General features: G+C 47.7%; 1 pseudogene; it reads right to left on the bottom strand.

Annotated features, from left to right (window-relative positions):
- Positions 1–5,851: 5,851 nt before the first annotated feature.
- Positions 5,852–24,124, bottom strand: LOC149354610 (uncharacterized; annotated as a pseudogene).
- Between the last annotated feature and the right edge of the window lie 1,937 nt (positions 24,125–26,061).

The raw sequence follows: 26,061 nt of genomic DNA, 5'->3' as shown, positions 1-26,061 counted from the left end.
CACCGGGGCGAAGCCTCGTTCCCACGTGGCGTTCCCTCGCTCCCACGGAGCGGGGCATGCTGGCCCCATCCGACCACGGGGTATCTCATGGCACATCCCCAGCGTGGTCTAGCACTCTCAGCTAAGTTTGTTGGTTAGCCGGACGACCTCGACTCCTTAGCGTATTTTGTAGCTTGCTGGTGTTAATGCCGTAGCTTGCTTCTCATTGTTTCTTAATTCAAGTGCGCTCGGTAGCGCGCACTAACAAGTTATGCTGCCGGCAGTTTGAACTCTCAGCCGCGGACAAGCGGGGAAAAAGTAATCATGCCCATTTCTGACCTCAATGTGTTCCGAAGCTTTCAGAGAAAATATTGCTTTTCAGAAAAATTGTTATGGCTAGTGATTCGCAAACTGCTATGAAGCGCTCGGTATAACACCCAGATATAGCTAATTCGTCCCGATACAACTGAAATAAGCGATGCCTCTATTTCACACAATAACAGATATTTTAATACGCAAAATTATTATAGCAGAAGACTCACTGGACTCTACCGAACCAAGAGTCGCTTGCATGTGAACGAGCCTTAATCGTGAACAAATTCCGTAACATTCGCCCGCAGTCGCGTTGCCGTGTGCACTGGTGAGCAAATAGCCGCTACACCTGCAGACAGATCTCGGTGTGCACTTCCCAATGCTAAGATCGACACAAACCTGACAACACAGATTGTGTGCGGCAGCGAGGCACTTCTGGTCGTATAGGCCTGCGTGAAAAAAAAAGCAGAAAATATATTACGCGCAAATCACATGAAGCTTAAAAACCATATCTCCGTACAACGTGCTTCTGTACTCAACTGAAGCATTATGTTTCGCTCATCAAATCATTCATTTAGTAAGAAGTGATATAAAAGTGTTGATTGATTGTTAAGTGTGTGTATAAAGTGCCTCATGCTATGAAGGATGAGGTAGTGGAGAGCCCCGGATAATTTCGACCACCTAGGTTTCTTTAACGTGCACTCACATCGCACAGTGCACGGGTCTCAAGCATTTTGCCTCCAAAGAAATCCCCATAGCCGTTCAGACAAAAAAAGCTCTGTGCGATATGTTTCATTCAGCGGTGTTAATTAATGTAAAGTTAGTTTTGTAATCATTCTTAACGCGAAAGCTTTAGTACGTCCAGGTCGGAAAAATATTGTCCGGCGTCGGCGTTGGCGACTGTTTTACCCTCGCATCCGGAGCGGCCGGTTGCCCCAGCCGCTGCGGCAACCTAGGTGGGCCACCTTGTGGCGTGATCCCATCCTGCCCACGGGATTATCAGGAAACTGACTACCACGGCAGGAGGCAAATAAATGAATTATTCGTCGCGAGAGGTTGGGCGAGAAGAGCTGCCCGGGTGGCACAAGACCAAGGATGCAAAACTGGGTGAGTTCGACTGGTTGCTTGTCGAAAGAAACAGCGCAAAAAAGACGACAACGAAAGAAAGGGGACCATCGTGCGCGTCCCCTTTCTTCCGTGGTCGTCTTTTTGGCGCTGTTTTTTCCAACATGCAATCGCACAACCCCCCTGGTGGCACGGCTTGCTATCAATGGGCAGTGGCGCATCCCTTAACCGCTGCACCACTGCACCAGGAGTGCATGAGAACCCCCAGCGGCTATAAATGTAGAGAATGACCGATTCCGCATACAGGAATGAACCCATTTATGCTATCGTTTCATATTCTTACCCCGGAGCTCTAGGGTCTCCTAATATTTTTAAAATTTTTACTGTGCAAACACTAGTCTCGACGTAACCACTCCGATGCAGTATCTTGTCTTGTGTGATCAGAGTAACTCGAGTAAGATGCTGTTAGTTCGAAGAAGCCTGAGACCACCATGCAGTTAAATTAACGGGCTTCCCCCCAATCGCCTGCAAATTTCGTAACCTCGGAAAAAGGCGGTTACATGATGAGGCTGTGTGGGGATGCTTTCGGAGGAATTCTTGCTTAGAAGAAAAAATGTAAGTGGTGGTTCAAAAACCACTGGCAAGGACATCGATATACCGTGACATTTTGTGTCAGTAGTAATGCAATAAGCGAAACTATGTTTGACGCATTATTCCATAATTAACTACTGAAAATATCTCAAAGGAACCGTCAGGGCTCCTTTACGGTCCCTGGCCTCCTCGAGAACATGAAGCCATCAGCAGGAACATCCCCATACTGCATAAAAAAAACGCTACCGTTAGACATACCATGTAGATACGACATAGGTCCTCACTGTAAAACAGTTCAAGCATCAATTGCAGAGGAGCGGATGATATGTGAAAAACTGCTTGATGTCTTTGCGTAAAATACAGTGAGAGAGGCGGCCGTAGCTCTTCGTAGAAATACCCGATTGAAATGATGCACGCTTTTTCTTCTGAGGCTTCATCCACCCTGTTGCAGTCCTGCAAAAAACTATCGTTGTTGTTACTGCCATTGTTATTATTAGCATTGTTATTACTGCTAAATGTCCCTGTCTGTGTTGCTGTTTGTTTTTTATTCAAGTTAGTATTAATCTACCGGCGGTCCCATGACAGTCGCTTGAATTTGGGACCCTCGCCTGTATACTGAATTTATGTAACCAATATGTACCCAATAAATTCTTATATTAAAAAAAAAGCTATCGCTAGGAACCACCTCAGGTATGTCGACGTGCGTAAACTGTGACGCATCAGCTGTGATGGGTGATGACATTGTGATGATCTTTTTATGACGCGAGGGCGGCTGTAACAGAAGAGAGAGAGAGAGACAAAAAAGGACGGAAAGGCAGGGAGGTTAACCAGGCGATGCCCAGTTGGCTACCCTACACTTGGGGAGGGGAACAAAGGGGAAAAAAGGAAAAAGAGCGGCAAGGAAGAGCTGCTAGAAGAAGGCTGACGATCAACCGGTGTCTCCAAGATATGTTAGGTAGGTGAATTTTTGTTTTTCGTTCTCGCCCTGTTTCGCTAGTTATGCAGTAGGAACAAGACCGATGCCTCGCAGTTGTGTAAAACCTGCAAAGAAAACGCATAACGTATGCAGAGTTTATAAAGTATGTTGGGTTAGACGCCAAGTTGCAAAGCAGAGAGAGCAGTACGAAGAAAAAAAAGACTGAAATGGTGTGCAGGGATTAACAGCGGTTAATCATTGTTCAAAGTTTTTGCAACGTCGCTGTGTGGTATTTTACTTCGCTCCAGTGAGCGAAGTCGCACTCTATTTAAGTGGAGGCTTCATAGTGCCACGTATCATCGTAGCGTCCGTTCGTTCGCGCTCGAGGCCGCAGGAGTGGGCCGTTATCAATTTTGTTCGCGAGGCAAGAAGCGACCTGTTTAATCTCGATTGATCGCAGCGATGAAGAACTGCGTCTACGTTTTCCACGTTATTGACATAAATTTTGACCTGTTATCTTGAAGTTTCTTTGCCGGTTTTATATTCAGCGATGCATCGTGCGGCGGGCATTCGTAGTTCGACGACTGACGTGCACGTTTGTTGCTTTAGTTCTTTTTCGGGGGCAAGTCAGCCCAAATAAAGACCTTCATTTGCAAGTCTTGTTGCTGTCTTCCTGACCGGTGGACTGCCCTCACTGCAACATATCAATAGGAACGTGTTTCCGCGAACATTTCTATTGCAAACTATGGAAGAGCACGTAGGCAGAACCACACCGAATCTCTCAGCCGTAAATTGCAGTGAATATGACTTTAAATGGGTATCCTAGTTACCTCTTTGAAGATTAAAAAACATATTAGAGATCTCTCTAATTTGCTGAAAAGCCCTGACCTCCTTACTTTTTCCTCCATTCCATAAGACTCGGCAACTGAAATTTCATATCCCACAGCTTAGTGGAAGCATTACGGTGCTCTTGGCTTTGACCATGTACCGGTGTTTCAGTGTGTATATTTTCAAAAATCTATTCAGCCATAGGCTTCTTTGGGGAAAAAATATGGCTTTTGCCGCATATTGTTACCAGCGTTCGCTGACACCAGAATGCCTTTCTGCAAAAAGAGGCAAAAATAGGCCTATATTCAGATATAAATATTTTGGGGCAAAATTATGGCTTTTGCGGTGTAGTATTATAGATTTTGCGGACACCAAAAATCCATCGAATCATTTGAAGCACTAAGCTGGTTAACTAATTTTTAATAAATATCTTTTAACTAATGAAGTTAGGTGCCTAGTTGAAATGAGATATATATAGCCTGTCGACAGTAATTGCCATAGCGTTTTCCAGAATTTCGAAAACACGATTATCCTTGGCGCTGTCGCGCAACAAATGTTCGCGTTTTCGTCTAGTTTCGTGTACTGGAGCGGTTCCTTTGCTTGCATGCTTTCGTAAGCGCATCTATATTCGCAGCATGCAGCCAGAATTTGTCGAGCCACCGTGCCTAGGGTAATCACATTTTCTAAATTCTGAAAACTAATATGGGTGCTACTAACGACCGGCTACAAACCTCTAATTGGAACTAGGTGCCTAACTCTCGTAGTTTAAAGATTCATTATTGAAAATTAGATAACCAGCTTACAACTTTAAACCAAGCACTGCTTTTGTGGTGTCCGCGAACACTGCCATATTTCCACCTCAAAATGGGTATTCCAGAAAATTTTAGAGTGTTCACTGAAACACCCTGTGTACACCTGCGTAAGAGCTGAAGCTCGTTAAAGGGGTTCGTGAAGTGGTAAAATGAAGTTGGAGTATGCAGGCTTGTTAAAGCCCACCGCTTCACGAATATTGACCAGCAAGAATTTTTACTTCGGTTTATAGAAGCTGAGTTTTCTGTAGTTAAAATTTTTAGTGAAAACGTACAGGTCGGCGCTCCTACGCCAGCCCAACCTGCCTGAGCGAAGCTTCCTGACCCGCAGGAATTACGCGGTTTATTGGTAGCTGGTTTATTGGTAGCCGTGGTAGCTGGTTAACGTCTGAAAGAATCTCACCAATAGCCACCTCTCAACTTATATACCCAGGTGCGAGCGACGGAGGAAGGTGCGAGCATGAAAAAGTCACCGGGAAGAGCTCGGAAACTCGATAACGTGTAGAATTGTATTATTAATACGAAGGCATTTCTAGGCTACGTCGGCGTGGCCGTGTCACAAAAACGTGTCCCCAAAATGTGCCTGCTAAACGTGTCCGCAGCACTTGCGATGTTCGCAAAAAAAAAAATATTTCGACAGTATGATTAGTTATTTAATTAGAGCCAAAATTGTCGAAAAAGCGCCAAAATAGGGAGGACGTCGGTATAGTGAGTGGAAGGGAAAACCGCCCTTGACAGCCAAAACAGTGCAAAAATAGGCACTAGAATAAAACAAAAAGTTTGAAATGATTTGTAATGCATTTCATCAGTGAGAGTTAAGCGAACAAAAAAGATTCATTGGCATAAATTAATTAGTTAATTATCAGAAAAGCTTGGATGGTTAAATACAATAAGGCGGCACAGAAATACAATGAGGCGGCACAGGCCGGCACAGAACAATGAGGGGACACAACAGCGCCGAAATAGGGAGGACGTCAATATAGTCACGTATGTTCATGAAACACCTAAGGTATGTACAGGAGAGCTGTCATTCTAAGCCAGCAACCCGACGCGCTCGAACAGTCAGTGCCTTCAATTTCATCCTCGCCAGCTCAACCTTTTGCTCCGTCCGCAGTAAAATAGCTTTCTGTCATTTTTCACACAAGGACAGTTCGTGGAAAATTGCCAGTGCGCTAAATACGAGTCTGTGGGCACAGCGAAAACCTTAAAATCAAGTGACACCGAGTTGAACCAAACTCTCGTCACATCAGAAGCGGCCGCATATACTCTGGTTGCCAGCTGATGCAGGCGAAACGAATGGCTCCAGTCCGGCAGTCGGGCGGCCTTGGGCGTGTGCAAACATGCACCACGTTCACTGCGACGTCCGCCGGCGAAAAATGGTCAGGTTGGTTTTCTCCCAAAGCCCCTTGAGGGACATGGAGCGCCTACGCGACCCATCGTCCGGCAGATCGTCGCCAGCACCTTCCGGCGATACCTCGGCCACAGCCCCGCGTGCAGAACGCTAAAAATTGCGGGAGCCCTGCCGCAGAGACGTGTCCGCCGCCAGAGCGTTAACCCGGCTGTTGCGGGGATTGTTGTAGTCAGACCGCTGCTCCTGTTGGTGTTGCTGTCGGCGGGACCTTCGCGATGGGCACGGAGGATCGCCAGTGGCTGGGCCCTTATTCTTATGCGTCGGAGACCTGTTGGTGTTGTTGCAGGCTGTTGCCGCCCTAGGGGCAGCGGTCGCTGCTGCGGCGGGAGGGGTTACAGGTTGAGGACTCGGTCTGGTGTTAGAAAACTGCCTCCAGGCCTGCGTTTGTCCGCCTCCTCCATTCTGCTTGTTGTTGTAGTGTCGTCCTCGAGACGGTGGCGGGGGCGGCGGAGGCGTCGCTGCTTTTGTGTCGGCTGGGCTTGTAAGTCTGCAAGCTCCGGTCGCCTTTTGGCAGCCGTAAGTGCCCGGATTGAGGTGAGCGGCCACACCCCCGCCGCGATTTCCACCGTCCGGATTGTCTGGTCTCGCGCTGTCCTTATTCCACTGGCTGTGGCCGTTGGATTGGCGGTTGGAAGGATTTCGGTTGCGACCGGCCGAATGACAACCGCCTCTGGCAGGTTGCTGTTGACCCCTGGCGCAGGCTTCATCCGAAGGGCTGATGCGTCGGTTGTTCCCGGCGGGCTCTTTGCATTGACCCGTTTGAGGAAGCAGACTATCCGTCTTGGGCTGCCGGCCGGCTCCGGGCGCTTTGCCCATCAAAGGCGGCGTCGCCTGTTCGGGCTCGTAACGACGGGTGCTGTGGTATTCGCGCCGGGCGTGCGCGGGCCGCTTGATGTCTTGGGTCTTCAGGGCTGTTGTGACCCGTTCTTCTTCTGTGCCGTCTTTGCGCTGTAATAATGAATGTAGGTAACCAACTCGTCCAAAATGTTGTATTATGAATAACTGTAGTTACAGACCCGCCGCGGGGTCTCAGTGGTTAAGGCGATCGCCTACCCAGCCGGTGAACCCGGGTCCGAACCCGACCGCGTCACCCTAGTTTGGATGGAGGCGGAACGCGAAGGGCACCCGGATGCTGTGCGGTGTCAGTGCACGTTAAATATCCTCGAAATCACTCCGGAGACCTCCACTACGGTACCTTTTTCTTTCACTCCCTCCTTCCTCCATTCCCCTATGTTGCTGTTCAGGTGTCCACTGAGATATGTCAGACAGATACTGCGCCATTTCCTTTCTTCAAAAATCTCTTTGCCAATTCATTTTCAGTTACGGTTGAGGGCTAAACCTCATCGCTATACACACGTTTACGCTTTGATGCTCTATTCGGAAAAGCTTACACATGACCAGTGGGTGCAGCAGATTTTACTAGCAGTCTTTAGTTGCGAAAGCAACACTACGCTAAGTGTGAGCGATTTCACGGAGCCCCGGAGAGCCCCAGCCGCGCAAGTGCGAGGAGCGATTGACGTCAGAGGAGCGCGGAGCCGCTGCCGACTCCTCTGCTGCGTGGGTGACTCAGAGGTGTCATCGCTGCTGCGCCAGCAGTGCATTCTCCAGGAGGAGTGACGTCACACGGCGCACAGTTGCGGCGCTGGATCCACCGCGGACTCTTCGGCTACGCGGGTGACTCAGAGGCGCCGCCGCCACTGCGACTCTCGCGCCGTTGCTTCCGCAATTCCACTTGGGATGGCAATTGGTCAAACCACAGCGAATTTTTTTTTTCTCGTGCTCTATTCCCACTGGTCGCCATATGTTTCAGAATTTCTCTAGAGAGGGTGCCTAGTCTTATAATGCGGCCGTCACGCAATTGGAGTACATAAGTGTGGATTTCAATGTAGTCTGAACAGCTCAGAAGAATGCCGCTTTTTCGTGTAATGTCTGGCCCCAATACAAATCTCGGAAAAAATGCGTAGTCCTAAGTTAAGTGTCTACGGCAGGTGTTGCGGAACCTAGGCGGTCGTTTCAGAAAGAATAAAGGCATCGAACGGGAAGACGCAAATCAGTAAAGAGAAAGGACGATAAGAAACGGCTTTCAGCACCTTTCATTTCTTCCGTAGTTGTGTTCATGATGAACTGAAAAAGCTGGCTCTAGCTCCACGGCCTACTCAGAGGACCGCTCAAACATCTGCACTGGATAGCTGATGACCTACAGAAAAGCATGCAGGTCGTGACGACCTGCATGCAACCCGAGTTAAACGTGGACGCCAGAATAAAGGCGAATATGGACCTTTACTCACCTTATAGCAGCGCAGAGAATCGCTGCAGCAATCCAGAAAAAGCCAGCACGGAGAGCACCGTGCCCAGAGGCGCCCCCAGTGCCGGCATAGGGCACCAAAGTAGCGGTGATGATAGTGGCTCGCTGTCACAGCCCACGAGGAGATGCATGGAGCGAAAAACAGGCGTCTTACCCCTGACAAAAGGCCAGGACAGAGCTTGGTCGCTGGCTGCAACAAAAAAAAAGTGGTACGGTTTTACATGCGTTCAAAATGGGGGGTGCAAGAACGTACCTGGATGCCTAGGATGTTAAATGAAGCCCTTCACAAATATCCTCCAAGAAGAATTTTTTTTAATTAGTTTCGTGGAAGCTGGGCTATCTGTAGTCAATATGCATTGCTGGATCTTCGCCCCTTTCCATCGACTCTGGTCTGTTTTTGCGCTCTAAAATGACGGCGCTCCTCCGCCGGCCCCACTGACTCAGCCCCTCGGGCGGTTGCGTGAATTTGGCATGGCGAAAAATCACAGCAGTCCGCTGTTGACGTAACGAGCGCTGCATGACGCGTTGCGTGTGGCTTGGGGCAAAAACCAGAAACCGCTGGTAGCCGCGAGGCGCGGAAGCTGAAGTTATTAGAAATGCATCATAGATTATCGGCTTGCCTTTGAGGTTATGTATGCGGCATGAATGCTCGGTAGCCTGTATTGTACATAATGCAAGCATTTTATAGCCAACCTCCAAGACCCTTTTCAGGTAATCTTTAACGTAGTTAAGCCTAGTAGACATGCGAGAGCATACGTTCATTCTAAATCTGCTCTATCTGTCTGGTACCAGCATGTACAGCCGCCCTGATTTTTAATAATATGGCGTGATCGTCGACCGAACTGCTGGTCAGCGCCTTATAATGGCGATAAGCGTGCAACAAGGTGAGAGTTCGCGCGCGCGCACGAAGGCAGAGCGTCGTCTGCTACGCTGTTCCGAGCACGAGGACACTGCCACAATATCAGTTAGCAAGATCCCGCCAAGCCATAGAGCGCACGCGCATCATTAATATGTGGGAATTTCTTTCCTTGTATTTTTTCTTATCATAACTTTTAATCGCCAGGCTGGCCTCCCGTAATAGGTAAAAAAAAGAGAGAGGAAGAATTCACGTCTCGTGCAGTCCCACATATTAATCATGCGCTTGCGCTCTACGGCTTGGCGGCATCTCGCGAACTGATATTGCGGCAGGGCGTGTGGCCTCGTGCTCGGAACAGCGTAGCAGACGACGCTCTGCCTTCGTGCGCGTGCGCGAACTCTCGCCTTGTTGCACGCTTATCGTCATTATAAGGCGGTGACCAGCAGTTGTGTCGCCACTCGCGCTATATTATTAAAAATCGGGGCGGCTGTACACACAACCGCGTTTCTTGACATTCATCGTCCTCTCTTCACTCTAGAAGCAGCTGGTGCCACGCGCTCCTTCCATTGGCTACAGCTGGCGTGGCGCTCCACCGATATTTCCCGAGCTTACCCAAGTTAATTTGGTCGCACAACACAAGATTCTTGCTCGAGGTGGGTACGTCTGAAGGAGTGCTTTCGAGCTAAAATTTTGAAAAATTGGAGGAAACACCTCAGATCCGCCTTAATGACATAAATGCGGAATTGCTTATGGGGAACTGCATTCTCTGCTTTACACTCAAAGATCACTGCGAGTCCTCAAATCACTCTTGGCGGAGTAGTGCAGTGATTAAGCGATGCTTCAATGCCCTGCGATGGCAGGTGCTGCCACTGGTAGGGCCTGTGCGACCCAGGCTGCTCGTCCAGAGCAACTTCTCGCGGCCAATCATTAATTTAACTGTCGCCTGCTACGGTGTACAGTGTGCTCACAATCCGGTGTGGAGATTGTGATGGCGCTACGAAATCACGTTACCAAGGTAGCCAACGTAGGTTTCTTCTCCGCCGAATTCTTGCCCACAACACCTGTAGCGTCGATGATGACGACGAAAATTTTAACGCTATCGCCTTGAAAGATCAGATAAAACCGGCATTGGAAACTCTGCAGTGAACAGACTAACGGAACGACAACATATAGCCGTTCGGGCACAAGAACGAGTGAAGCTCGCCACGCCAAAATCCTGCGGCGCTCACATTCAGTGCGCAGGTGATACCTGAGTGAATGCGGTGTCTCGATAGATGGTTACGGCGAAAAGGATTCAGTAAAACCTTGTTCTCAGATTCATACTCATTAGTCGCATGCAACGAGCTTTTTCGCCGACAGCAACTGTTCCGTAGTAATAGGCCTTTCATGCAGGATTACCTTCGAAAGTTCGCCGCAGCGAAAAGAATTTTCTTGCTTTTCACGTCGAATTCAAAGTGTGAGCGAGCCGCAACGGCATGCTCTTTACGAAAAGGGCACCGCTTGGTGAATTGCAATATTAAATAATGGGGACTCAAGTAGTAGAGTTTCAGGCAATTGTTTTCGCGCTCGGCCCCATTTTTATATAGGAATATTGTTTCAAGGGCAAATGTGCAACCGAAGCGAAGCGACTACGCAGTCTATTCACGGCTCACCACTATAGGTGACGGCATCTATACGGTAAAGTCTGTGAACATGCTTATGGGAAAAAAAGACGCCGTGGCGGTGGGCGGGTTGTCGACTTTTGCCTATGCAGGGATGGGACACTCCCAAAGTCAGTTGCCTATGCAGGGACGGGTAAATTCCCAAAGTCAGGACAACGCACGACATCCGCGGTCCTTGTTCTAGAGCAGGGTGGTGCCTGCCGTCAACAGCGCTTTGTGCCCCTTGTTTCCAGATGTGTAAACGGACACAGGACAGGCGCTGGACGAGCTAGGAGAAGGCCCACCGCCAAGATCAAGCCATCGCGCTAGTCGTTGTGTGACCAACCCTGCCTTTGCCGTGTCCGGCTCCGTGTTCAGCGCCGCCCAGCCATTCCCGTTGCAATGAGGAGCTTGTTCAGCGGTGCCGGGTTCGCGAGCCATATCTTGAACGAACGGCCGGCGGCCCAGGAGTACAATATGGCCACGTCTCATTGACGAAAGGTTTTTTTTTGGGATGAATCGAACAACCGGAATGGGAGAGCGCATGCAACGAACACCACGAGGTAATCATCTTTGCCTTCTACTCCCTGTCCTCTCTGGCTCGTGGGCAAGGAGCAATGCTGACAATAGGTGGCATGTGCAGGAACATCCACAAAATTTGTATACGTGCTTGACCTATAGAGGAATCTAGAGATCAAAAAAAAATTAAAAGAAAACAGTACAGCGATCTCATTGACGGGAGTGGAAAAACCAAAAACTCATGTATCACCGCAATGAATCACTTACTTCATGTGAAAAGCTCATTAAACAGACGCTTAATCTATGCCATTTGACCTCTTGAAACGGGTGCCGCTTTCACACCACGTCTATTAGTGGATTAACGCGGTGTCAGCTTTGTTGATCGTTGCAAGGACTTGAATCTGCGTGCATCAGTTACTTCTATGTGCGGCTTATCATTGAGAAAGTATAGCGAGGTAATGTAGCTTCGTGTTCGCTAAAGGCGAAGAAGTGCGCCCGCCTATCAGTGGAAGCACTGGTTTTTTACGTAATTTAGGCGAAGCAGGGCTTCTTTGTATTCAATAATGTTTGTTTTCTGCAGCTTGAACCAACGCCGCGAATGGTCGTTCCTTCTTCAATACAGCACCCAAGCCGCGGCGCTTACGCCAAACTTTAGCTCCCTCCAGCGCTGGACCTGAAGAGCTGACTCCGCAGCAGGTAGGGCGTTCCGTGTCTCCTTGCCTGTAGTAGCTCTGAAGGGCACTCTCGCTTACTCGAAGGGAACGAGTGCTTTCCGCTTAGCTTTCATTTCCCAGTTACGGGTTCGGCTTCCTGCCTAAGGTGATCACAATGTACATCTCAGTCGAATTCCCTTCTGGCAATGTCGGGTCCGTTGCCTAATTTAGTGAACCTTTTCGTCTTCCCCTCATTGATGGAAAGTATTTATTGTTCTTAACTTTAGGAACGATTATGCCAGGAAATTGGAGCTCGTTGTGGTATAATTTTTCATGCCCGACTCCCTTCTTGCAGATCAGCATTATGTCAGCATTGTTATATGCGTCTTGTGCTGTAGAAGCAGCGCCTCCTCTATTTTTACAATGCCTACCGAATACGGCCCATCCGACTGCCCAGGCGCCTTTTCTATCCTCCTTTCCTACTCCCCCCCATGGGCTAGTCTTCACGCCTGCTCTGCATGTGTGGGGGAGAGTGGAATCTCAGTGGCTTCTGGTGACGGAAAGCGGACGAAGACAATTTTTGCAACGTTCTCTGTTTCGTCGTGAGGCGGCGCTTTGCATTTCTCATGGTCAGCAGGCTGCCTGTCAGGTATGGACGCGTCATAGAGCGCGCCGTTCGTGGCGGTGGTGATCATGGAGCCGCTGTAGGCGCTGGCTTAAAAAGGAGTCACTGAGAGTGCAGTGCAGCGGCATTGGCATTGCAACGGCGGAAGGATGTGGCGGCTTGTTCGTATGATCTTCGTCTTTTAGCTGCAACGCGTAAATATTCTGGGAGAGGCACTAAAATTGCTTGGTGCAAACGTGAAATTATAAGGTAAAGCTAAGGGGAGGCAAATGGGAGGACGAAATAAAGAAGGACCCGCCGAAAGACGCGGGTTCGATCCCGGCCGCGGCGGCCGACCTTCGATGGAGGCGAAATTCTAGAGGCCGCTGTCGCGTTCCACTCCTAAAGGCGAAGCTTAAACGTCATTAATTAGCAGTTAATTAGTATTCAGGCATTAATCAGTAATTAATCATTAATTAGTGATTTGTCATCACTTAGCAATCAGTACTCAGTTATATGTGACGCCACCAGTGCCACAGAAGCAGCGAAAGTGGTTCGGAAAGCGCTTTCACCTCTACGCACTTTAGACAAAGTGCCCCCTGAATTTTTCTTGACCGCTGGACTACTGCGCTAGAGTGGTAGGAGGACTTCCGGGGACCTGTGAGTATCAAATAGAGAATGACCAATCCCCTAGAGGCACTGACTGATTAACGCAATCATGTGATACATTTAAGTAGGAGGTCAAGTGCCCCGGTTAATTTTTTACTGCATTAGCACTAACATACGCATTTTTCGATTTCAGGCATGGGTACGTACAGTACGCACGTACTTGGGTGCCTGAAGCCTGGTGTATGGAATGCAGGTCGTTTGCAACATGCCAGTTGTGCACACCTAGCAGGCGTTCACCTGAGTGAAGGCCTGGGTAAAGACATTCGAGGAAAACACCTTCCAAGTAAAGACATTCAGGTCAAATGCATTTAGCGTGTCAGGAACTTAAGTACTTCCCGTAACTAATGCGATACTGCACGATATTCCGCGCTTACCAATGCTAAACCGCCTGCATTTTTTTTATTGTGTTAAACTGTCGGTTCGCGGAAAAAATGCACCTTAACCATTCAGAGCGCTACCCTAGAGAGCTTCCTGCTCATGTTTCGATATGTGGTGTGTCCCTTGGTTGAGACCGAATACGATGTCGGCCAAGGCGTCTATTTTCAGGAACTAAGGACATTTTCGAAATGACTCACCGCGGCGGTCACTGGGAGGTCGGGTAACAGCTCTGCCGGGATGGGTGCAGTTTCGGGGGGATATTTGTGTTGGGGTCCACGGTCCTTGTTCTGGAGCAGGGTGGTGCCGCCCATCGCCAGCTCTGAATGCCCCGTGTGTCCGATGGGTGAACCGGGCAGAGGAAAGGCGTTGGGCGAGTTTAGAGGTAGGCGACCGCCAAATTGAAGACTGTGCGCTGGTCGTGGTGTCACCGCCGCTGCGATCGCAGAGGCTGATTCCATGTTCAGGGACGGCCAAGCAACCACAGTACAATCAGGAGCCTCTTCTGCGGAGCGTAGTCTGTAAGCGATTGGTTGATCGAATGGTGGTAGGGAGACGCGCACAACGCGGCCGCGTCACAGCGACGACAAAGCCTGTAACCTGAGTCGGACAGCTGGCACAGGAGAGCGGGAGCAACGAACGCCACGAGGGAATCTTCTTTGCCTTCTGCTCTGTGTTCTTGAAGGTGCGTGCGCAAGAGTAAATGCTGGCGATGACTGGCACGTGGAGGTAAATGCAACAAATTGTAAATGCCTGAACGTAGGGCATAAAACACTGAAGCAAAAGAAAAAGAAGGTAGGTATGCCAGAAAAACTGAAGTAAAATTCATGTTTAAGCAGACTGACTGACACACATATTATATTGAAATCCCGAGCGTGCAGACTGCTCGAGGCATCTGTGCGGGCATGTGGCCCACAGTTGGCACGACAACCGAGACGAATTCCGACATTTCGCAAAATGAACTAAGCGATTTTTCCCTTTAATGGGTCACCAGAACGTGATTACATTCTAATGAACATTATAAATATGTCTGCTATTTCGTTCGGATAGTGTAACGAAAATTACAGGAGTAAATTTGGTATGTACTCACATTACAACATGAGTGCAGTTCTGATCACAAATAAAAGTAAAAAGTTTGAAATGGTGATAAACTACCTGCAGCTTTGTAAAAGATGATTAAGCGTATTATATTTGTAATGAGCATAGCTGAGGAAAACTGACATCAATCAATATTGTATGCATAGCAAGATACACAACTGTTTCTTTGATTTTAAATGATGCCAGGAAATAAGCCGCAGCTTCCTTCCCTCCACATTTTCAAACGCCCATTACAATGCCAGCTAGATGCTTTCTGAACAGCTACGTAAAGAAGCATCGTCCAAAGCCGGCCCTCACTGAAAGGTTAAAGGACTTTAGGCACAATATTTTTGCTTGATATTTTCTTGTTTCAGACGAAGCGCCAGATGTTGATATACACAGATCACCCTATAGTATTCATCTGCGACCGCTAAATTTTTTATAATTGCATTTGTTCTCGACCCTGTTACAGTTTTAGTTTAATTAACCGAACAATAGCTGTGACATGTAGTTGGTGTTTAGGTCACGTAAGGCACAAAAAAGGCATTATAACTGCTGATACGTCATTTGGTGTGCTCTAACTACTGGAACGGGTTGATTTAGGTGTTGCAGTGAGTTAAAACTATGTACCCGTATTTATATGACCCTTTCTTCGTTTGACATGCGACCTAAACATCAAGTGCACGTCAGAGCCACCGCTCCATTCATAAAACCGAAACACCATGCAAGAAGAAATTCAATTATATGTTATTTAATTGTCGTAGGCAAAAACCACGCGGTGATCTATGTATTCTAATTGATAAAGCATCATTTGAAAGAAGAAAACGCGCTATAAAATTAGGTGTCTATTGTCCTTCAATGCTGTTCGGGATACCAAAAAAAGGCTACGCGGAAATATATACGCGCGTATTTTTTTCAAGGTGGGAAACTGCGATCTGGACAAGTTGCATTTCTTCTCTACAAATAACATCTAAGAAAAAAAGGCGAGCACAGAGGTGAGCAGGCAGCCATGTAGTGCTGTTATTAAAGGAGGGTTAGAAAGATCAGCGCTGTGTGTGTATTATCATTTGTCCTCTCGGCTCCGTCGGGCTTCCTAGCAGTGCCACGAACCACTTTCGCACTGGCGCACCTTTCACGCTAGATTACTCTCGAGTGGTACTCTTACTAGGTATCGCCGCCTGACTGCCGCCTTTAAAACGCTGAACTATATTGTAATGCACATGGGCACGCTTGTGAATATGCAGATGTCTTACAAACCTAGGCATATTTGCACGACGACAAACTTAACAGTCACGAGTCACAGCTCAACACATGCCCCAATGGTTTCTCCTTCGTGCATGGAACCTATTCACACGCAATGATGAATAAAATGACCTTCATTAGTCAGGAAATGTAACTTGACGCTTCTCACACCCTCCGAGAAGCGGAGTAAATACAAGGGCTAGGCGACGTCAGCCAGTGGTGCGTGGTTGGCTCGCGAGCACAATAAATGAATCCCATAGTGATAACAGCCATCGCGTGCTCCTAGTGTTCAAATCACAGAGAAGAAATAGTGACACGAAGTGCAAATTTATTCATCCCATCACAACAGAGTGAACGCCATTTATTTGCACTCTTCCTGCATCAGGCACGCCTGTCCGATTCTCCAGATGTCTCTATAGTTAGGCGTTTGCAGGAATTGCCGTCCGATCTGGAGCTCACTACAGCCGCATTATCCGATTCAAGGACGCATCCGAAGCACGGGAGCGCCAAGCCAGCCGAGGCACTGGACAGTCGTACGAGAGAGAAATGGCGGTGTCTTTAGAGAGACGGCCACCTCATAGCAGCTGCGGAAGGCAACGGCAACAGCGTCCTCGCCGGAGTGCGTCGATGGCACATGCCTCTGGAGAAAGTGCAGAAAGTCTCCGTCCGTGGACATCGGGAATTGACATAGAATAGGTGCTGCCACTAGAAAGCGACAGCGGGGGGTTGAGGAGAAACACTTTCAGTGAGCATTGTGGAGGAGAACTGCTCATAAGGAGGAGCCCTCTACTTCACACAGCGAGTCTTTGTACCTTAACAATCGCCCTAGACGAGATAACTTTATAGTGAACGGCGTACCCGAGCTGGGAACAGAAAATTACAGAGAATGTTTAGTACATTTGAATCGGAGCGAAACCAATGATTTTTGCTGCGGAGAAGACTACGGTAAGCGGGCACTGCAGCGGGACGGAGCATATGGACGTTGATGAAGATGTGCCCTCCATGCACAGCGCGAGAGTATGGTGCAGTTTAACACGAGGCGTGTTGGTTTGGCGATAGCTCAGTGGTTTCCTCAGCATGAAGGCGGCATATACGCTGTATTGCTCCCTGAGAAGTACACCAGAGACAATTGACAGTTGGTTTATTCTGTGCACTGATGAGGTTTTCTTCTGGGACACATTACAACAAACAATTAACGACATTGACCGCACACCCTAGAGTATCCGTTTTTTCCCTCTGGAGAAAAACTGTCTTTTGCCATAGGACCTATTTATGTTGCAGGGACTTTTTAGTCTGGGGAAGAGCCACATGGTGGACCACCATGCCGAATCACCACGGTCTTCGAAATCTTTTGTAGTGAAGAATGCGCTTTGCTGCGGGAAGTATATGCTGCCCTGCAATAGCGCCTAGCTGGCTGCCCTAACTGGATGCATGTGTGTGCCGCCCAGATTTTTGATGTTTTGGAAGGTGGGGTCATGCAGGGGTAAGGTGACGTATTGTTTTGTGGCGTAAGCATGCTTTCATTTTTCTTTTCGGCACTATTTCCATAAGAAAGATAGCCTTATGGTTTCTCTCTGCGGCCCTTAAAGGAGATCTGATCGCGCAGCTGCGGGTTCCACTCCGAGTCATGGACATTGATTCAATTCTTTTCTCTTTTTCTTGGTTTGACTTCAAACTCAGCTAAAGGTCAAAACTAGGCACTCGGCGATGGAACCACGAGGTCCCGTGGTGAAGCTTTCGCCTGAAGCGTTGAAGCGTTGAGGCAGGAGTAAATGAGCGCGTTCATCGTATTGGTAGGCGCAAGTCTACTTCCATTCCCCGATAGTAATGATGTTCTTGAAATACAAAAGGAAAATTTCCGTCTGAAAAATGCATTGAAATTGAAGGACCTAACCACACCTAAAGTATGCATCGACGAAGAGATTTCACCAAAACTGCAAGTGGCATGGGTAAAGTTGAGGTAATTTGCAAAGGCTAATGCAGGCGAACGCAAATTTAGGTTGTCATATGATGAGCTGATCATAAGTGAGAGAACTTACAGATACGATGACATTCATGACCGTCTTGTGCAATCAAGCCGAGAGCAGCCCATTTCCGGTGATAACTGCAGAATCAAGGTCTTTGAATCAAATCGACCGATATCATTTTTTGTTGCTAACTTTCGTAGTTTGCTACCTAAGCAAGGAGACTTACTGTCTGTCATTGACAGGTGTGCTGCAGATGTCGTTCTGATAACATAAACATAGCTGAACCAATGTATCTCGGCGGTCGCATTTTCATTGAGGCAAAATTCTAGAGATCCGCGTATTGGGCGATGTCAGTGCGCGTTGAGGAACCCCCGGTGGTCAAAATTTCTGGAGCCTCTGACTACGGCGTTCCTCATAGGCTGAGTTGCTTTGGAACATTAACCAACCATAACGTCACATAACTTTAAACATCCATCAACGGAAATTTCTTTAGTTACTGTCAGCTAACAGATCAGAGGCATGTTTCTCTGCAAAAGCCTTAGAAGCTTTAACCTAGGTGTCGAAATATTCGATGTTGTGAAGTAACCTGCAAAACTTCTTGCTTGAATATAACAAGCCGTCGGGATAGCTCTTTAGATATCATTTCTGTACCAAAAACCTTGCTTTAACTTTCTTACCGTTGTTATCAAGTTACCTTTTTTTGGCAAGGATTCTGCAATGTTTGTCACTAAAATTTTCCTTTTAGCATTCTTTTGTTCTTTTGCTTAATGATGCGCCCCGTTGGCTTCCTGTCTGTATTGGTATTGATTGTTTTTTGGAGGTTATTGAAGTTCACTGAATTCGGGAAGAATTTTTTTTCGTGTTTTTCATGGAATCTAGCTTTCGCATTTGCTTCTCCCATGCCATTTCTGACGTTCACGGAGTAAGATAGACAGCAGTGCCGATTCTGACGCTCCACAATGCATTCGGAAGGCCTCGCTAGCGCACGTCCGGCGCCCAGCGTTGCGCTCTACTCTCTATATCCACTCGCCTTCACTCAACGAAAATGCTTTGAGTACTCTTTTTCCTCTGCAGAAGTAGCCTATCGACGCGCCACCTGTCGACACTACCACGAAACGAAATTCTGTGCGACCATTGGGCGAAAAGCCGGTGGGATGCCGTTTTTCGCGTTGTCTACTTCTGACGAAGCTGTAAAGGGAATCATGTTTTTCCATCAGCGCACAATAGCCTCTTTGTTTACTAAGATAACACTTTTCCTTTGATGAATCGGCCGATGCACAACAACCGGCATATGAAACCTGAACGACAGTTCAATCCTAAAAAAAAATTAGTCGATATTAGCTGTGAGAATGTCCGTACGAGTGCAGGTAAATTTCAGTTTCAAGGTGCGATGCCTGGCCCTTTGAAGTGTTTATAAACTTAGCGTTATTGCTGCTTTAGGACGTAATAAAATCTTTGTTTTTCAGCTCTCTCGTCCGGCTTTCTTTTGTTCTGAGGATTATAGTGCAGTAGCAACATTGACAAGAAAGACGGACGCAAACACAGGTGTACCTCTTTCTTGACCATGTTGCTACTGCGCTATAATCCTCGGCATGATGAACCAACAAGCCAGCCACTTCCTATTAAGCAATTTGATTTGTTACTCACACTTGGTACTTGGAGAGTCAGCTCCGCAAAATGCATCTCGTTTGTTGCCGAGCCATGTGTGCACCATCGGCTTCGTATTGGGGCGTCGTAGCAGACGACAAATGAACCCAAGAGCTTCCCGAAACGCAGAGGGCATGGCTGACGGGAGAAGCGCATACTGTGCAGCGGTATTTGAATGCTGGTGCTCCGTAAGACAGGGCAAGCGATGAACTGTTTTGTCGCTTGCTGTAAACCATGATATGGCGAAGGAAATTTGTGTGCACGGCAGGGAAAAGCCATTCCGCCACCCGTCCTGCATCTTCCAAGCTGAGTTTTGGAAATCTGCTAAATACGCACAGTATGTGGGTGTTGTGCGACGTCGCTGTGCATTAAAGAACCGCAGGTGGCCGAAATTATTCGAGCGCCATCCACTAAGCTCGACTGTTAGCTCAAAAGCAGATGCCGGACGTTAAGCCCGGCAGCGTATTCGCCAACTGCAGCCTGTACAGCCACAAGGCTTGAAACCACGGTGAATTGATGACGGTGACTGAAGATTGTCACAACGGCTTACCTAAAAGGGATAATTATTCCCTAAATAACGCTTAAACGGCGTTATATGGCACTAAGCATCACGATTTGCGACCTAAAAGGGAAAAAAATTAAGAAATGAAATTAAAGAAAACAATAAAGTTACAGTACAGGGAGCGGAGTCGAACGGCCGACCTCCCATACGCAAAACGTGCCTCTAATCCACTGCGCCATAGCGGCGATGTCAAGCTGTCGTTCTGAACGAATATTTATAACGAGCCTTACTGGTGGCTGCTACCTGCCGGTGGGCGGCGCTGTCATCGCTGGCTGTACCGGCTGCATTTGGCGAACGCGCATCCCGGCATGCCTCTCTCTTTTCCTGATGCAGTACTGACACTCACTACAAGGCCGTCTATGGAATACAGGAGATAATAGTGGAAGAACAGAAGGGAACAAGTTAGCATGTGGAGTGTGCGCATAATGGAGCCTGTGAAACACGGCAGGTGAGCTGTAGGGAGGAGGCAGAAGTAGAGGACAACTGTGGTGACACAGATGATGGCGCCAGTGCAGCGTCACGCAGCAGACAACCGCGATGCATGCCATGATGCATGCGCGTGTTTTTTAAAAAAAGGAGAAGAAAGCGTCTACACCGCGAGCGCATCAGTGCCAAATCCGAGCGTCCTCTATTTTGACTCCCCAATCTCTCTCGGATATAGCAAAACAGAGCCCCTCTTAACAGCGAAGTCGGCGCTCCTGTCTATCTTGCTCAGTGGTAACGTGTGCAGATGCTCTGTAGCTTTGGTGAATGCTTTTTGCAATAATTTCTACAAAGGCTTGGGGATTTTAGTACATAAAGTTGAATTCAGCTCTCTAGTGTGTTCTTCTCGTCTTGCCTCTCATTTTACTTCAAACCGAAACAAAAGTTTACCTTTGCTGTCATTATTAACTGCACTTAAATTGTCAGAGCTGCGAAAACTCTTAAGTGGTACATTCTTATATACCTCAGATGTTGGGATCTGAAAATGATAGAATTTTTTAAATTCTATATCTGATGTACACTGGGGACAAAAGTAACTGATCCATCACTCAAATTACCAACAACGCCACACCTTATGCAGACGTTCCCCGAAGATGCACTCCTGGAGTCGAGACCGGCAAGAGAAGGAGGGAGTTGTAGGGTGACGCCTATATGCAGAACGGCAGCGTTCGGGGATTGGAGGTGCTGTGAGTCACTTTTTTTCTCGTTAGGGCAGTGCCTCCGGAACGTGCAAATGCATCCACACACCGCTCGTTTTTTAGTAATATTACTGGTAATCATTTGGAAGCTTAAATGTTTCTCCGCCCACGTTTCATTACGGCAGCTTTCCGTGATTCTCTTTTGAGAAGCGTTAACCACTAATAACGAAGGAAATTCTCATGACGATGAAAATTTATGCCAAGATGCGCACTTTATATCGGAAAATAAACATTGCCCCTTTGGATCACTCATTTTCGTTCTAATGGCTCATGCCCGCAATGGGCCATCGACAAACATTCGGGAAACATAGGTTTTCCAGTTTTATAGCTTTTTTGTCAGCTTCTAATTTACGGTACTGCAGGTGACAACAAGGAGAATCTAAATAAGTGACACTTTTATTGTGCGAAAGCATGACTCTGCAGGGTAGCAACCATGAGCAAAATTGCCCGCTGTCTCTTCCGTTGTTTGTTCGCATACGGCCTATCGCGAGCACTCCGTCCCGCGGCACTGCCCGTTCGTCGTCGTCTTCTACGTCGCAGAAATCCATGTTTTCGCCCTAATTCGAATGAAGTAAACATTCTCTCTAGTTTTTCTTCATTTTTGTCAATGGTCTCGTGGTCGTACGATTGCCACTAACGCAAATGAAGACGGCGAGTTTCACCCGCAAGAACGTTGCGGGAACGGTGAGAACACTTTTGGTTCCAGCTTATGCGAGCGGATTTCTTTGCATTTATCACTGGGAATGTTTTTCAGCCCGGCACCTTGCTCAAATGAAAGTCGTCCGTTGCCCTAATTAGCGCAAGTGTATTCAGGTAACAGTAAAAGGCAAATTTTATGTTCCGTTTAAAAATAAGCATGTCTAGGGCGCAAGACTCTTGAAAATGTAAAATAAAAAAAATGAGCGCTTCATAAGCTGCGAAAAAGATAACTTCTCACTGAAATTAGGAAAGTGTTCCAATAAGTGGATTTTACCTTTTTATTTTTTCTGACACCAGGGGGCTTTTTCTTCCTTGGGTTTTTCCTGCCCTTGTTGTCTTGCTTTTAAACTTTTTGGCGTGCAGCTGAACGTGCTACCTAGTGTCAACATTGTTTCTTGCACACGCGCCTTAGAGAACACTGCGCAGAAGGCAAAGAAGATTCCCTCGTGGTTTTCATGTGCCAATAAGCCTGAGGAGACATCATCATCATCATGGTGGAGTGCGCATCGGATCTGCTCCAGTGTAATACACTCAATTCTATTCCTTTATAGCCTTTATTCCTGAGCAGCTAGCGTGCACTAAAGGCATTGTACGGGTAGTGGCCTCGTCATCTACCACTCAAGAAATTTTGGACGAATTTTAAGATGCAGAAGAGTTACTTCTGTGTACCGCTTCTCTCGCGAGGGCAGAAGGGCACAAGGGTTTTTTCGGCAGGTGGCGAATCAGGCTCTGCGTCCCCTCAGTACTTCCTCCGGCACGGGTTGAACGAGACGAACTATACCTAGGCCTTAACATATACTTACCATATCCTCACTGGCCTGTACGTTAAGTACACGCATGGACGAGGATTCGAAGAGAATCAGGAGTGCTCTTCGTATGTTTTGTTTTAGGTTGAATTGTTGTTTGCGGCTCACAAAATGATATTAAGGTGAAACTGGAACGGCCAGAGACACCTAATTTGCGTTGATATGGTTAGATGAAGTTTTTTACAGAATTGCACACAAAATTTATTTTTATATTATTAAATACGTTTCAAAGTTCAACGATGGGTCCTCGCGCAGTGCCTGGCTCGGGTCTCGCCGGGAGAACGAAGAACCACGCCGCTGGTCCTGAGCTCATACTGCGTGGAAGTATTAAATACCGTAAGATACTGCACTGAGTTTATCTTGAAACTTGGAAAAAAAAACCCCACCTAGGCGCAAATAATTTCACAAGGACACAAAAAGAGACGAGGAGACAACGGACAAGCGCCTGCTTCCAACTGTTTATTGCTCGAAACAAAAAACAGATACATTTATAGTCTCGGGCAACGCCCACATTTACACACCACGTGCCTTATCGCAGCCGTGACTTATCGCCTAGCACGAAAATTGCGAAAAAAATCGTACTCCGCCGCATACAACTTAACTGAAGTGTCAATCACGCACAAGGCTGCCTTTTCCTTTATGTGAAAGGCTTCCAATAAAAGCCTCGACTGCTTAAATTTGCTCTTGCCCAGAATCCTCGCCTTTTCCAGTCGAGGTGCACACTTGCACGTTTTAACGTGGCTCACCAAAGTGGCGTATTTATCTTTATTATTCGCTACCTTTTTTACATGTTCCCCAAGGCGTTCGTTGATGCACCTCACCGTTTGCCCTATATAGGACATTCCATAGGTCAGGGGGAATATTGCCCTATATAGGGCAAACGGGAAGGTGCATCATCAAACGCCTTGGGGAACATGACAAAAAGGTAGCGAATAATAAAGATAAATACGCCACTTTGGTGAGCCACGTTAACACGTGCAAGTGTGCACCTCGACTGGAAAAGGCGAGGATTCTAGCCAAGAGCAAATTCAAGCAGGCGAGGCTTTCATTGGAAGCCTTTCACATAAAGAAAAATGCAGCCTTGTACGTGAGTGACACTTCGTTTAAGTTGTATGCGGCGGAGTACGATTTTCTGAGCAGTAATGTTCGTCCTAGGCGATAAGTCACGGCTGCGATAAGGCACGTGGTGTGTAAATGTGGGCGTTGCGCGAGACTATAAATGTATGTGTTTTTTTTTTCGAGCAATAAACAGTTGGAAGCTGGCGCCTGTCCGTTGTCTCCTCGTCTCTTTTTGTGTCCTTGTGAAATTATTTGCGCCAAGGTGTCTTTTTTTCCCAAGTTTCAAGGCCAACTCACCACATCCGTGGTCCTTGTGCTCGAGTAGAGTGGTGCCTGCCGTCACCAGCGCCATGTTCCCGGCGTTTCGAGATGTTGAACCGGACACAAGACAGGCGCTGGACGAGCTCGGAGAACGCTGACCGCCAAGGTCAAGCCACCGCGCTGGTCGTTGTGTGACCACCCCTGCCTTTGCAGTGTCCGGCTCCGTGTTCAGCGACGCCCAGCCATTCCCGTTGCAATGAGGAGCTCTATCAGCGGTGCCGGGTTTGCGAGCCATGGCTTGGACGTACGGCGGACGGCCCAGGCGTACAATGTGGCCTCGTCTCATCAACGAAAGATCTTTTGGGGTGAATCCAACAACAGGAATAGGAGAGCCCATCCAGCGATGATGATGATGATGATGTCCTCGGGCTGAATGGCACATACCCACGGCGGGGGATTGGCCAGGGTGCATAGCGGATACAAACGAACTCATGTACAGGGAATGGAGTATAATTAAATCTAAAATTTGGGAACACCACGAGGTAATCTTCTTTGCCTTCTATTCCCTGTCCTCTCTGGCGCGTGGGCAAGAAACAATGCTGACAATATGTGGCACGTGCAGGAACATTACAAAATTTGTATACGCGCTTGACCTATAGAGGAATGTAGCGATCAAGAAAAAAAAATGAAAAAAAAACAGTAGAACGGTCTCATTGAAAAGATTGGATAAAACAAAAACCTATAACGCGACGTTTCGGAGCGCTTATGAAACGCACGCGTAATCAATGTCATTTTACCTTTTGAAATGGGTTCCCGCTTTCACATCACGTCTATTTCTTAGTGGATTCGCGCGGTGTCATCTTTCTTGATCATTGCAAGGAGCTGAGTCTTCCTGCATCAGTTAGTACTACCATGCGGCTTATTATTGAGTAAGTAGCGAGGTAATAAAGCTGCGTTTTCGCTAAAGGCGCAGTATACGCCCGCCTATCAGTAGAAGCACTGGTTTTTTGCGTACATTAGACAAAGCAGCACTTCTTTGTATTCAGTAATTTTGTTTTCTACAGGTGGAACCAAAGGCGGGAATGGTCGATCCTTCTTCAATACAGGCCGAAGCTGTGACGCTTAGGACGTCTCTTAGCTCCCTCCAGCGCTCGACCTGAAGTGCTGAGTCCGCAGCAGGTAGGGCATTCCGTGTCTCCTCGCCTGTACTAGCTCTGAAGGGCACTCTCGCTTGGTCGAAGGGAGCGAGCGCTTTCCGCTCATCTTTCTTTTCTCATTTACGGGCTAGGCTTCCTGCCTAAGCAAATTACGTTGCACTTCTGAGTTGAATTCCCTTTGGGCATTGTCGGGTCCCTCGCCTAAGTTAGAAAACGGTGTCGTCTTCCCCCGATTAATGGAAGGCCTTTATTGTTCTTACTTTAGGAACAATTACGTCACGAAATTGGAGCTCGTTGTGGTATAATTTTTCGTGTCCGATTCCCTTCTTACAGGTCAACATTATATGAGCATTGTTCTATGCGTCCGGTGCTGTAGAAGCAGCGCCTCCTCTGTTTTGACAATGCCTACTGAATACTGTCGATCCCACTGTCCAAGCCTCTTTTCTATCCTCCTTTCCTACTCTCCCTAGCCGGCTTGTCTTCGCGCCTGCTCTGCGTGTGCAATCTGCAATCTGAGTAACGCGTGCAGTCTGAGTAGCGTGCAATCTGAGTAGCGTAGTACAATCTGAGTAGCAAGTGGTGACGGAAAGCGGACGAAGACAATTCTCACTTTCTTCGTGAGGTGGCGCTCTGGATTTCTCAATATCACCAGGCTGCCTGTCAAGTACGAACGCGTCACAGAGCGCGCCGTTCGTGGCTCTGCTCCTCATGGAGCCGCTGCAGGCGCTGGCTTAAAAAGGAGTCACAGAGATTGCAGTGCAGCGGCGTTGGCATTGCAACGGCGGAAGAATGTGGCGGCTTGTTCGAATGATGTTCATCTTTTAGCTGCAGCGCGGAAACATTCCGGGAGAGCCACTAAAGTTGCTGGGCG

The sequence above is a fragment of the Amblyomma mixtum genome, chromosome 3 (assembly GCF_055824585.1).
Source record: "Amblyomma mixtum isolate Tamu chromosome 3, ASM5582458v1, whole genome shotgun sequence".
Lineage (NCBI taxonomy): Eukaryota > Metazoa > Arthropoda > Arachnida > Ixodida > Ixodidae > Amblyomma > Amblyomma mixtum.
Note: the sequence above shows the minus strand (reverse complement) of the source record. Positions and strands in the feature narration are given on the sequence as shown.